Source organism: Rhinopithecus roxellana, chromosome 2 (assembly GCF_007565055.1).
Source record: "Rhinopithecus roxellana isolate Shanxi Qingling chromosome 2, ASM756505v1, whole genome shotgun sequence".
Classification (NCBI taxonomy): domain Eukaryota; kingdom Metazoa; phylum Chordata; class Mammalia; order Primates; family Cercopithecidae; genus Rhinopithecus; species Rhinopithecus roxellana.
In genome coordinates, this window is record NC_044550.1 from 152,876,331 (window position 1) to 152,890,191 (window position 13,861).

A 13,861-nucleotide genomic window follows, 5' to 3' on the forward strand; every position below is an offset into this window, starting at 1 on the left:
TTCTTAAACGTTTTGGCTGTCATCTCTGGATGACCCCCAGTGATTGACAGTTCTTCCAATTGGCAAATGAGCAGTTTTCAAACGGAAAATACACTTAGCGGACACAAAGGGTTAGGCAACGACCTGCATGTTATTATGAAGAATTTTAGGAGATAGACTGGAAAACACTTAAACATGGGCAATCCTGAATTCTGAGTATTAAATAAACTTAGAAAACATTAACCTGGCACATACTAAGCTCAAAAATATTAGTTTGTGGGTGAATGAAGAAAAAGTAAACTTTATTAAACCATAAACATCACCTAATTGCTGGTGGCATTTTGCTTTGTAATAGAACTAGAATTCCTGTAATTCTTCCCTTATTTATTGGAGAAGTTACTGAATCTGTCAGGGAGGAGGCAACTTTCACAAAGTCATTGTCCTCACAAAGTCCAGTAGGTGACAGCCGTTGTAGCCCCCTTTCTGCTGCTGAGGCTCACTATTGCACTGTTCACCTGTAGTTTGGATGTAGATGAGCTTTACCACCCATGCAGTGAGGCTGCAAAGTTCAGGCTTTTGCTGAGCGAAGGTGACAATGCCAAAGAATGTAAAGAGAGACACTGGAAATGTACAGAAGAGTCAAAGCATTTCCTATGCATGAATGAAGTGCTTGAAAGGAGGCTGGAGCCTGCCCTCCAGAACCAGTGGAGCCAAGAAGTGCCCTGGGGCTAAGAATCGTAATAACGGAGTCAGCACCAGATGTCGGCACCAGGCTCATAGAGACTAATTCTGGGTGTGGGGGATTCATGCAAACTCACTCTCAAAAGGATTTTGAAGCCATCATATAGGAAGCACCACACCACATTATGAAAGTGCTGTACATCTAAACAGATAAATTCCTAAAATAGAAGAAAGTCAGTTATAATGAATAAATAATCCTTGTCTTAGAAAAATAGCTTATACCTTGAATCTGCTAGTTCACTGAACATGTAGAACGTAAAACAATATCTGTTCATTGAAATTCATATCTGTTTATAAATGTGAATTGAAAAAACTGATGTTGGTGCTGAGAACATAAAACTGAATATTTTAGTTCCTAATAGTATATTTCAGTTGTAAGTAATGTTTAAACACACAAGCTTGGGTCAGGTTTTGTTCTTCTCATTTTTTTTGGGCGGGGGGAAGAGTCTAAAACCTTATTTGATCCAGCATATATTTAGCCTCTTATGTATTCCTCACCCTTCATTTAGGTTTCATTTCTATTGCTTTAGCATGATGATTGTGTCTCTTACAAGCAGGAATTAGCTCTACAATTTTATAAACATCGTGAGCCTTCTTTGGAGCCAGCTGCTGGAGATTCAAAGATTTTAAGACAGAGTTTCTACCATTAAGGTCCTCACACTATAACAGAAAAGGTGGAAGGAATTCACAACTGATAAGTTACAGAGATTACAAAAGTTCAAGGCCGGGCGCGGTGGCTCAAGCCTGTAATCCCAGCACTTTGGGAGGCCGAGACGGGCGGATCACGAGGTCAGGAGATCAAGACCATCCTGGCTAACACGGTGAAACCCCGTCTCTACTAAAAATACAAAAACTAGCCGGGCGAGGTGGCGGGCGCCTGTAGTCCCAGCTCCTCGGGAGCCTGAGGCAGGAGAATGGCGTAAACCCGGGAGGCGGAGCTTGCAGTGAGCTGAGATCTGGCCACTGCACTCCAGACCGGGCGACAGAGCGAGACTCCGCCTCAAAAAAAAAAAAAAAAAAAAAAAAAAAAAAGTTCAAGAGGAAAGAGAATAATTTTACCATCAGCCTGAAGGAAAGGCTCTTAAAAGATGCCTTTAAGCTGGATTGTGAAGGCAGAAAGATGGAATAGGGTAATGTTGAGCAGAAAAAAGAATTTCAAGCAGATACTAGATTAGGTGGAAAGGCGTTGAGATAGGGTCTACTTGCGTCCAGAGTAGCACAGGGATCTGGAGGGAAAAGCCTCTCATCACTGTTATTGTGAAAAGCTGTGCCTTAGTTCTTACTTATCTTTACCAGCTGGTTGGCCAAGGGTTTTCATTGGGCTTTAAAATTTCTTCCAAAAAGTAGGCATTCTGATACTAAGTTGCACTTGTTGATTTCCCCACTTTGTGCCAGGGTTTGGTGGCTTGATCAGTTGGTAATTCAGACGTGAGAATTCAAGATTATGAAAATGATTCAGAAGTAGCTATTGTGTCTCACTAATAGAGTAACTAGTACACATCATTTTACATCAACATTTATAAGCTCGTCAAATTGAATTTCTGATATCAACATGAGGATGGACACAGGAATGTGTTCAGGGAGCAGTGTGCCATGCCCAGTGATGGGGTTTTGTTTGTTCATATCATTGTTGATTGGAAGATGTTTCCTGCTGAATGTGGCGTATGTTACCTTTATTAAATATTTTTTTTTCTTTTCTAGAAAGTCCCCAAAACATACTGTGGATGCTTTTCCTTTAAGCAAAGTCTTCCACACAATGGCTTGCATTTTAAAAAATTGAATGTCAATAACCAAGTGATTATTTTGATTAAATAGTAATTAGATACTAGAAATTTGCAGAGTCCAATTTGCAAATTACCTATTTGCCCATTTTATTAAATTGCAGGGTCGTATTTCCTAAAGATGTGACTGACCTCACAAAGAATTTCATTGTCTTAACCAGCCCAGCCTAGCTTGCCAGTGCCTCCCCATGCCAACCCCCAATACAACCCTTTCCTGGCCTTCAGAGTGCCCTCCCCGAAAGGGAGATACTATTTTGGCCACAAGATAACAGGATTGCCTACCTGGCATTGATCCAGGAGGAACCTTCCCTAACTGAGACTGCCTGTAAGCACTTTTGAACCCTCAAGTTATTAGGTTGGTGCAAAAGTAATTGTGGTTTTTGCTATTAATATTTTCATCCACTGGCCTGACAGTTCCCTCTATTTGGGGGATGGTGGCCAGTGAACTTTGACTGAGGCACAGAAATATTTCTAAGCTCTGCTGAGGTCAAAATAGAGCTGGTATTCCAGGCAGGAAACCAAGTGTCTTTGAGCTGTTTGGTTAACTAGATACACACGGAATGCTGTCGCCCACTCTGCAGTGAAGTAGTGTGATCTTGTCACTGTAACCTTCATCTCCCAGGTTCAAGTAATTCTCCTACCTCAGCCTCCCAAGTAGCTGGGATTTCAGGCGTGCACCACACACTCAGCTAACTTCTGTATTTTCAGTAGAGTCCAGGTTTCATCATGTTGGCCAGGCTGGTCTCAAACTCTTAACCTCAAATGATCTGCCCTCCTCACCCTCCCAAAGTGCTGGGATTACAGGTGTGAGCCTCTGCTCCCAGCCTGGCCAGACGTTTTAATTAATTTTTTTTTTAATGTGTGACAAAAGGGGATTATAGCCCACCATGAGTAGTTTAGGGAGTTCTAAATGAGAGTGAAAGAGGAGCATGACACATGTGAGGCCCTGTGGCTGCAAAAGGCTGTCTGATGTAGACCACTACTGTTTATCCAATACACAGAACTTTCTGAAAGCTTCCAAATCAAGCACAAATTCCCCTCTAAGACTCCCTCCACAAGGGAAAGTCTTAGATCATGTGTAAATTAGAAGAAAGCACCCCCAGATCATGTGAAAATCAGAGGAAAACACCCCCTTGGGCAAGCAGACAGAGCTTTTTTTTGCAAAGAAAGGGTTCCTTCCTCTTGACAGATACATCTCCTGCTAGCATGCCTCTTGGAAAGCAGAGCAGTAGCTGGATGTTCAGTTCCTCAATTCCTTCAATTCCTCAGCTGGGCATCTTTGTGCAGGACCCAAATGTTTATTTCCCCTAAACCTTGTAGTCTCTTCAGAAACCCGATTCACTTTCTAGGAGTTGAGTCTGCCCTGTAGGTAATATTGACTGGTACTAGAAAGAGTATAGGCTTAAAGCATTACAGACCTGTTTTTCATTTCTTGATCTGTCATTTTACTGGTTGCCTTAGAATTGAATGAACTTTAAGAAAAATCATCTGGGCCTTCTTGCTGTGTGAACTTGGGTGTGTGACTTATTTCTCTGAATCTATTTCTTATCTGTAAAATGGAGAGAGTACCACCTTGGTCCTCAGATTGGAGGTGAGTATTAAATGTGATAGATGCTATGTGTAAAATGGTAGTACAGGTCTCAACAAACATCTGTTACCTTAAGTGACACTTTTTCTGCCACCTCCACACCTGGGCCTTTGGTTATTTCTAGGACAGGAAACCTCCATTCTTCATCACGAGCCCTTCAAATCCACCACAGTTTTGACAAGATAATGTCCATCATGCCATCAAGGTCTTGTGAAAGCTTTCACTCATTTTAGAAGAGAAAAAAATTTATAATTTAAACCATAGGACTATTTCTTATCAAACTGTATCTCCTCAAAACATATTAATACTATTAACAGTAAGACAGCAGTGAACCAAATCTCCTGGTTTTTCAGAAGAACAAAGGCTCTTATCTAAAATGTAAGTTTTATGTCATCCAATTGATGGTCAATTTAAGACTAGGCTGACCAGCCAGACTATAATTAAGTGAATAGAAAAGAAAGATGTCTTCTGAATGTAAGTTCTCAGCATCCTAATCAACTTATTCCATTACTATAAATAACAAAATCCTCTATCACTGCCAGGGGAAGCAGGAAGATAGTGGGACAGTGTGAACGGAGCCTTCATTATTTTAGGATAAATAGCAAAGTAAGGAGGGCCACTAATTGTTTCAAGTGTCTAAAACTACCTAAATGCAGAGTGATTTCTACAATGCATCTGGGTCTGTCTTCATCTGGAGATGCAAAAACTGTATTTCCAGATTTACCTAAGAAGCAGAAAAATCCCTAGTCTCCTACTAATAGGCCACTATCTGATTTCACATGAGATGTGCATAGCATATAAAATCATACAGCTTGAGGCCGAGTGCAGTGACTCATGCATATAATCCTAGCACTTTGGAAGGCCAAGGCAGGGGGATCACTTGAGGTCAGGAGTTCGGGACCTACCTGGCCAACATGGCAAAACCTCATCTCTACTACAAATACAAAAATTAGCTAGGCGTGGTGGTGCATGCCTGTAGTCCCAGCTATTCAGGAGGCTGAGGCAGGAGAATCACCTGAACCCAGGAGGCAGAGGTTGCAGTGAGCTGAGACCACACCACATTACTTCAGCCTGGGTGACCTTGTCTTCAGAATGAGACCTTGTCTCAAAAAAAAAAAAAAAAGAAAGAAAAAAAATCATACAAAATAGAACATACTTTATAACAATCCTTATTCTTTGTCAGGAACATAAACCCATGCCTAGGTTGGTGTCTTCTTGGAAGCTCTCTCAAGCGTCCTGTTCTTCAGTCTAGTTGGAGATCTGTGCGGTTGTTTGTCTGTTTCTGATGTTTAGCAGACACATTGCCAGAGATTGATTGATCTGAGGTACCTCATAAGCTAGATTTTTAAAAATCTTCCCAAATGAGTCTATTGCTCAGCCAAGGTTAAGAACCACTGGATAGGAGAACAAGCATGTTAAAAGATTGATAGCACAATCAACATAAAAACATAAACATACAGAATTATATATGTCTATGCATAGAAAACTGATTGAAAGAATAAATAAAACACCTTAGCAGCAGTTTTCTCTGGGGGTGTAATTACAGTGTTTTGGTTTGGTTTGGTTTTGGTTTTGGTTTTGATTTTGTGTTTTGAGACAGGGCCCTGCTCTGTTGTCCAGGCTGGATAATATTTTCTTTATTTTCCATATTCTAAAAAGTTTCTTCTCTGAACCTCAATTACTTTTGAAATCAGAAAAAGAGCAATTCCTATTTGATCCTAATACAAGTAAAGAAGTATTTCATGAATGTCTATTGTGTCATCAACCCTGTATAAACAATGGAGGATACAAAAGACACGAGACATGGCCTCAGGGAGTTTGTAGTCTAGTCAAACTGGCCCGACCAACATCCATGCAACTCTCTGTGTCAATATGTAATAAAACCCTAAGGTCCCAGCACTAAGCAAGTATAGACATATTGGACTTGTTTGCCTGTCTGCTTTATTTCTGTGTTGGATTGCTAACTGGCATAGAGTCATAGGAGCACCAAGCCTGGTGCCTTACATTTGGTAGACTTTAGTAATCACTTCAATATTTGTGGAGTAAATGAATGCATTGAGAGGCGAGAGATCACTATGAAGCATCAGTGGAGAAAGTGAGATGAGAGGCAGGCCTTAGGAAAAATGAGTAGGATTTGTTTGAGTGGTGGCCACTCCAGGGGAGAAGACAGATTGGACAAAGACCTGTGGTAGAAATGAGTTTGATGTGAAGAGGGACAGTTTGTCAATGTGTCTGACTGCAAAAAGCCTTGTCTAGCCCAAGAAGCCTTGTCTGCCAAACAAAAAGAACTGAGCAGAGTTGGATGTGGTGAGTCTCACTGGTAGTCCAGCTAGTTAGGAGATTGAGATGGAAGGATTGCTTGTACCTAGAAATTCAAGACCAGCCTGGGCAACATAGTCTCTACAAAAAAATTAATGAAAAAGTTAGCCAGTTGTGATGGTATACACCTGTAGTCCTAGCTACTCAGGAGACTGAGGAGGGAGGATCCCTTGAGCCCAGGAGGTTGAGGCTGTGGTAAACTATGATGATGCCACTGCACTCCAGCCTGGGGGACAGAGGAATCCAGCAGAGCAGTAACCAAAGAGTAGGCCTGGCCCAAGAGTGATAGAAGAAGAGCTTTCAGTTATCCAATAAGTATTTTAATATAATAGCATTTCCTGCAAACAGGAAAAGCATTCACTCTGTTCCCCCTTCATTTGCATAACACAATTTTGGGTAAATATGTGTAAGGTTGTTTCTTTTAAATATATTGGGAGGGAAGAGGAAGCTCATTTAGCAAATACAGAAAATGGCTGGAAAAATAGGATTTTTGTTTCATGTAAAAATATTTGGTATGAGGAACCAGCTGTCTTTGCATGACACATTTCCAAACACAGAGCAAGGAAGAACACAATTTTCCACTGAGTGTCATACAGCACATCCAGGAGGGCCTGTGACAACCAGCCCAGAAGGGGCTTGGACAAATTTGGACATATCGTTGTTATCCTGAGAATGCGATGGAATGCACTTTGAGGAATGGAGGAAATGTTTTTAAATGTCTGGGAATGATTTTCACCTTCCCCCACTCCTCCATCTCCATATCAAGCTCTGAAAACCTCTGCACAGCCCCTGGGGTTGCAAAGACTTCACAAAAACTCGAGGACTCAAAAAGATCTCATCACAGGCAGCTGAAAACCTAGGCTGCTTTCGAAACTGATCATAAAACCTCACTGGGCAGTCAGTTCTGACTTCTAGAAACCGCACCACCATAAAACCCACCCTTTCCAGTTATTCTAAAAACACTTCCTAGTCAGTCCTGACATAGAAAGCACCATTGATCCACAGCCCAGCTTCCTGAAAACGAAAAGCTAGACTTTGGTTGTCTCCAAGTGTTTTAAAAGTAAATAGAATAATTTAGGGTTTCTTTATTTTGTTTTTGAGACGGAGTAGCGAACCATTGCCCAGGCTGGAGAGCAGTGGCACAATCTTGACTCACTGCAGCCTCCGTTTCCCAGGTTCAAGTGATTCTCCTGCCTCAGCCTCCCAAGTAGCTGGGATTACAGGCACTCACCACCGCGCCCGACTAAGTTTTGTATTTTTAGTAGAGACGGGGTTTCACCATGTTGGCCAGGCTGGTCTCCAACTCCTGACTTCAAGTGATCTGCCCACCTTAGCCTCCCAAAGTGTTGGGATTACAGGCATTAGCCTCCGTGCCCAGCCAAAAGTAAATAGAATAATTTTGAACCAAGAATTGCAGGGACCAAAAGTTAACTAAAAAGAACCTGACCCTCACCCCATCACACACACACTCGAACCCATGGACAGATAAGGGAAAACTCAAATCATCTGTCACATGGGAATTGCCTGCTCCCCTTTCGCAAAGTATGGAGGAAAAGAACTCGGTGACCCCAAAGATGCCAGAGACTCACAGAATGAATAAACGATTCTGGCGTCTCTGAAGAATTGACCTGGCATGTAGACTGTGCCCAAGCCCTCAACCATCCCTCATTAACTACTGTCAACTCCACATCTGGCTGTGGCTTTGGAATTCTGAGGTGTCACCCCAGGGAGCAGCACTGGTATTCATCAGGCACTCCAGGCTATCAGCTCAGCTCTTCCTAAACTAAACAATGGAATCAGTTCTTTCAGTCCCTGGGAAGCCCTGCAATTGCATAAGGTTTGGACCCGCAGGGGTTGCTGTGAGAGACTGTGCTTCAGCAGCAGTTTGGGGATGACATTCTGGACCCCCATCTTAGCATCAGGTGATCACACACTGGGAGGTACCTGAAACCACAAAGCCCCTCAAAACTAGCTTCTGTTTCTACTAAATGTGGGGACAAAATATATGCAAAGGAAAAAGATGCAGTATATGTCATGGTTATGAGTATTCACAGCTATTGACTTTAAATTCTGTCTCTGTGCTGGGTGACTACCAGCACATCTGGTTTGCCTTAGGCTGACCAGTGTTAAAGCTGAAAATCCCACATCTCAAGAACCCCTCAGCCCTGGGCAAACTGAGATTGTTGGTCACCCTAGATGCAAACTGTGCAAACCTGGGCAAGTGAATCTTTGTATTAAGTTCCCGTGTTTGCAAACTGGGGATAATAATCCTGCCCATCTCATGAAGTTGTTGTGAGGATTAAATGAGTAAAGGGTAGAGTGCTCAGAACAGCCTGACACTTGTTAAGGAGTGTATGCACGTGCAAGTGTGTGTGTGTGTCAAAGTGTGTCAGATATCTTGACAGACACAGGGCTTAAATCAACAAGATCCCACACAAAGCTACTCTTTCAGCTCTTTTGCTTTAATGTTTTGTCAGCTTGGATAAATTACTTAACCTCTTTGAGCTTCATTTTCCCCAGTGGGGGGATGTTTTAATGAAATAAGTCCTGGTACCATGCCTTGTGATTTTAAAAAAAAAAACTGAACAAAACTGAACAGATGATAGCTCAGGTGGTTACTGTTATAACTGCTGTTATTAACAGGAGAGAAAGGGTACCTCCCCACCCAGTGGGGGATGGGTAAGTCGGCCTCCTGTTTCCACCTCAAATGCTATGTGTGTCAGATCATGAATATGAATATATATGAGTGCCTGGACTAAGGTGCTTTCTCTAGAAAAGGATGAAATAAATCACCTGGAGGCTCCCGCACACCCAGACAAGATCCTTTTAGGCCTCTTCTTCTACGATGCTTGCTGCCTGTGCTCGGAGCTAACTATTTTTGGAGAGGAAGAGGGGCAGTGAGACAGCCAGCCTGGGGCATGTGGGGACCACTGCAACCACATCCCCCATACACTGACCTATGAGGCTTGTGGCACTGACAAATGGCCCTGATGACAAGGCAGGACAGAGACCCAGCAGTGTGACGCTCACCGCTTCTGCCTGTCAACTGCAGGCTGAAGATGCCAACCCCATTACGACAGACTCGTTTGCCAGCCTGTGCCATTCGTATTCTTCATGGCAGTTACTCAGTAGCTGGCATTTATAGATCTATAAAGAATATAATTCTAATTATAAGCATGCTTCTAATTTTCCATGCTTTCCTCTACGTCCCATATTACAGTCGCCCCCCCAAATAATCAGCCACCAGGGCGCATGGCACATTACAGTCCTAAGGTGCTCACTTCAATTAAAGTTCTGTCTGCCTTCAGTTTAAATCCTAGCCCTTCCACTTACCAGCTGTGTGACTTTTGGAAATTTTATCTTTCTGTGCCTTAATTTCTAATCAGTAAAGTGGGGGTATCATACGACCCTCCTCATAGGGTTGATGTGAGGATTGAATGGGTTAATAGGAAGCGTGTAAAAAAGTATGTGGTCTCTAGTGAGGGCACTGTAAGTGTTGGTTGTAATTATGTTACTATTAATTTGTGAGTGAGATTTGAAGGATAAAAAGATGCAGCCACAGATTCTTACAGACACTAACTCTGTAAACCAATAGGAAAAACATCGGCATTAAAGGAGAGTCATTAAATGGAAGAATGTCTACTTCTTCCCTGCCTCCCTCCCACCCTGAAATTGGAACTGTGCAGAGACTGGCCAGTGTGTCTCACGCCTGTTCAGCACCAGGCGATCCATGCCATAGGAACATGTCAGCATCTTTGGTAAACCAAGTTAGTGTGCTTGCTTAGGTTGGGATTGGACCATTTGTCGCCTGAGCAGACTCTACCTTGAGGACACACCACGCCTCTCCTGGCCCCACCCTGACAAGCCAAGACGGATTTCAGGTGCCCATGATGGTGGCCTGCATTTCACATCGAGTTCCAGCTTGTTTTGAATTTTTCCTGTCTGGTGTTCATTAGCAAATGGAATCGGGGTGGTTGGAAGGACTAGGGACATTTTCCCAGCAGTTTGGAGGCAGAAGAAAGGGGCTAATGAGGGGAAGCCGTGTGTGGTTGGTGGTAAGTGGTGTCAGAAATTCATCCGTCCTCTGAGGCGAGGGCCATTCAGCCTCAAGTTCATACTCGGATCTACACTGACTACCAGATGGTGGACGTGCCCAGCTGATGACCTCTTTTACTTTTCAACTGACATTCACTTCACTTCTGACTACACAAAAATGCTCATGACTTTTTTCCATGTACAGTTTCTGGTAGCTATGTGAGTGGCCATATAATTCAGTGCCAGGCAACATGGGTTTTAACTTAGAGGGGGAGGAAAAGTAATCCAAACAAGGAAGAATGACTTTACCTAATGTCTTTAGGCCGAAGAGCTATTATTTAAGAAGATGCAGGTACGGTGAGTTGAGGTGACATGTAGAACATAATTACCCAAACTGAACTCAGAAAGTTTCTTACAGGAGGTCTGTGCTGAGGACCAGGATGCCTGAGGACTAGAGGAATCCTATGAATAGAAGTTGTATTATTGTTAGTTGAGTGTCCTCCAAGTAGCATGATCAGGACTCAATTAGCAGAGATAGGACCTATTCGAGGGTGGGCTCAGGGAGCGCAAGTGGAACTGTTTTGGAAGGCACTGACTGATGCATTTATTTTTGTCTCACACAGTAAAGATTTATAGTGCTTTTCATTAAAGGAGTCATGATATAATTAGTTATCATATATTTAAACTATATATCTGCTTCCTTTCAAAAAAAAAGGATCAAGGTGGCCCATAACTATTAAAACATATCTAGGCTAACATAATCAGAAGCATAAACAGACTCTAATAAAAGGAGCAAGAAAACAATTCACTGCTTTTAGAATCTCTCAGGCTCCTTTAGCACACTCAACCACCCCCACCCCACTAGACCCTGTCCACCAATGCTCTTTGCATAATGCTGATGATTTAGTGATGAGCAAGAAAAGCAGGATGTTTACTCCCATGGAAGCTATCTATATTCTGTTGGGAGAAAACAAACCAACAATATAATTTCCAAAGAGGGTGACTGGCAGGCAGGGGCAGCAGTTCACTTTGGATTGATGGTCAGGGAGTCTCTGCAATGAGCTGACTTTGAGCCCTCTGTCGTCAACTTTGTTCCTCCTGAAACCTCCTCCCCTCTCCTGTCTTGGCATCAGACTTGGCAATGCCCACTTGTCTCTTACCCCATGGGCATGGTTTAGGCTTGCTGAACCCCAGAAGTAGGTAGAGGGACTGGCCATCAGGTGTCCTGGGTTTTATCCCCAGCACCGCCACCAACATGCTGCTCCTCTTGGATCTCACTTCAGGTCTGTTCTTTCCCCATTTGTGTCACATAGGACAAAGCCTGCCCTGAATCTACCATTCCTGGCACCTGCCATGCACCTGCATCCTTGGAGCTTTTGAATATACCATTCATACCTAGTTTGCTAGATCAATGTCACTCATTTTTCTAGACTCAGCTCAGATTTCATCTCTTCTAAGAAGCCTTCTCCAATTACCCCAAGCCCCTTCCTCTGAGCGCTCCTGACACTTGGCTCTTACCTCCCTCTCTCTCTCTGATAATGTGGCATGTTTTTCTGTTTTCATGAACCGAGTGCATACACTGTCATTTTCTTTGCATCCACAGTGTCTAACATTATGCCTTGATGTTAGACAATAATTATGCTAGTTACTGGTTACTGAGTTACTATATATTACAGGTACTGTTCAGCATTTTGCATGATTCTTTTTTAAAAAGAGATAGATAGGGCGTTGCTCTGTTGTCCAGGCTGGAGTGCAGTGGCCCAATCATGGCCTACTGCAGGCTTGAACTTCTGGGCTCAAGCAGTACTCCTGCCTCCGCCTCCTGAGTAGCTGACACTACATGCATGTATCACCATGCCCAGCTAATTTTTAAAATTGTTTTGTAGAATATGGGTCCTGCTATGGGTCTCTTAACTCCTGGCTTCAAGTGATCTTTCCATCCCAGCCTATCAAAGCTCTGGGATTATAAGCGTGAGCCACCACACTCAACCTTTTGTGTGAACCTTTAAACCTCATAGTAAATAACCATTGTGCCCATTTTATGTATGAGAAACAAGGCTCAGAGGAATTAAGGAACTTGTCCAGAGTTGCAGAGCCAGTAGAGTTGCCTTCTTAGGAGGCCCTTCCATAAGGCAGACCTAGGATTCACATCCAGATGCTTAAAAAGTGAAAGCATGTGTTTTTTCCTCCGTACTGTGCCATCTTTCTTAGAAGACGCTCCCATGAGTGTTTATTGAAAACTGTATTTCAACATTATGATTAAAAACCCGCTGTAGCAGCATAAACCATCAAAGGAAGGTTATGGTCATTACCCTTCAGTTGTATTATATGCATAATGCTTCTTAAACTCAAAGCACATAAAATCATATCAAAATTACCAGGGAAATACACGAAAAAAAGATCAATTTCTTAAGTTGGTCTTTCCTTCTTGTCATTTTTTTTCACTGGGCTTAAATTGAAGTGCAAGGAAATGGAAAGGGAAATCATGAGCTTGCTAGGAGAAAAGAGAGACTAGTATTGGTATCACAATCGACCACAAGTAATTATGCATTATCAGGGCGGTGTGAGTGAATCCCACAATTCCCAATGCAGTAATTTCAATCAACAGAACACCAAAAGGGTGATGGTTGCTCAGATCAATTCAAGAAATGTTTACTATATAGCTCTGTGGCCACAACTTGCCGGCAGCTAACCAGTTGGCCAAGGCAGAGCTGGTATGTCTTGACTGGCTGCCATAAATGATGTGGGACTCCATGAGCCAACACTTCTCAGGCACTAATATGAGGAAGCCCTCTCAGTCCTGGAGAGAGAGTTCCTACATTTTCAAAGTTTGGTTCTATTGGTGTAATTGTGGAACTAGACTTTTTTTCCCCCAAGCAGTTAATTTCCATCTCTCTGTGAAATATCCTTGAATCATAGTTTTCTGGTATAGGAAATATTGCTGCATTTGGATTTAGATTCATTAAATATGTTGTTTGGATGGGGTATTTAGGTTTTAAAATATTGTCCCTCAATTAAATAATTTTTAAAATTAAAATGTTTAGCCTAATTGGTCAGTTAAATGTTCTCTTGAGGTCAATATCCCAAAACTCATTAAACATATAGTTCTATGCCTTGTTCGTGGTTCAGGGCCCTTAGCTTGAAAAGCCTGAGTACTGAGATGGTGTGATCTTTACACTGAGACCCGGTAGTCCAAGGGGGGTACTTTCCCTGGGCAGAAACACAGATGACCTGACTGAGTCATCTGATTAGTGTAGATAGCCAGTTTAGATAATTCACCCTGATATGATTTGACCGTGTCCTCACCCACATCTCATGTTGAATTATCGCTCCCCTGATTCCCACATGTTATGGGAGGAACCCAGGTGGAGATCACTGAATCATGGTAGTGAATAAGTCTCACAAGATCTGATGGTTT

General features: G+C 42.6%; 1 protein-coding gene and 1 long non-coding RNA gene across 6 annotated transcripts in view; one reads left to right on the forward strand and one right to left on the reverse strand.

Annotated features, from left to right (window-relative positions):
- Positions 1-13,861, forward strand: part of LNX1 (ligand of numb-protein X 1) — a 192,153-nt gene that overhangs the window by 115,216 nt on the left and 63,076 nt on the right. The window lies entirely within an intron of this gene.
- LOC104666887 overlaps positions 5,231-13,861 on the reverse strand; it is a 29,985-nt gene continuing 21,354 nt past the window's right edge. Inside the window, exon 4 of the long non-coding RNA XR_004054756.1 lies at positions 5,231-5,483. This is a non-coding gene — a long non-coding RNA (uncharacterized LOC104666887). The remainder of the gene's footprint in view (positions 5,484-13,861) is intronic.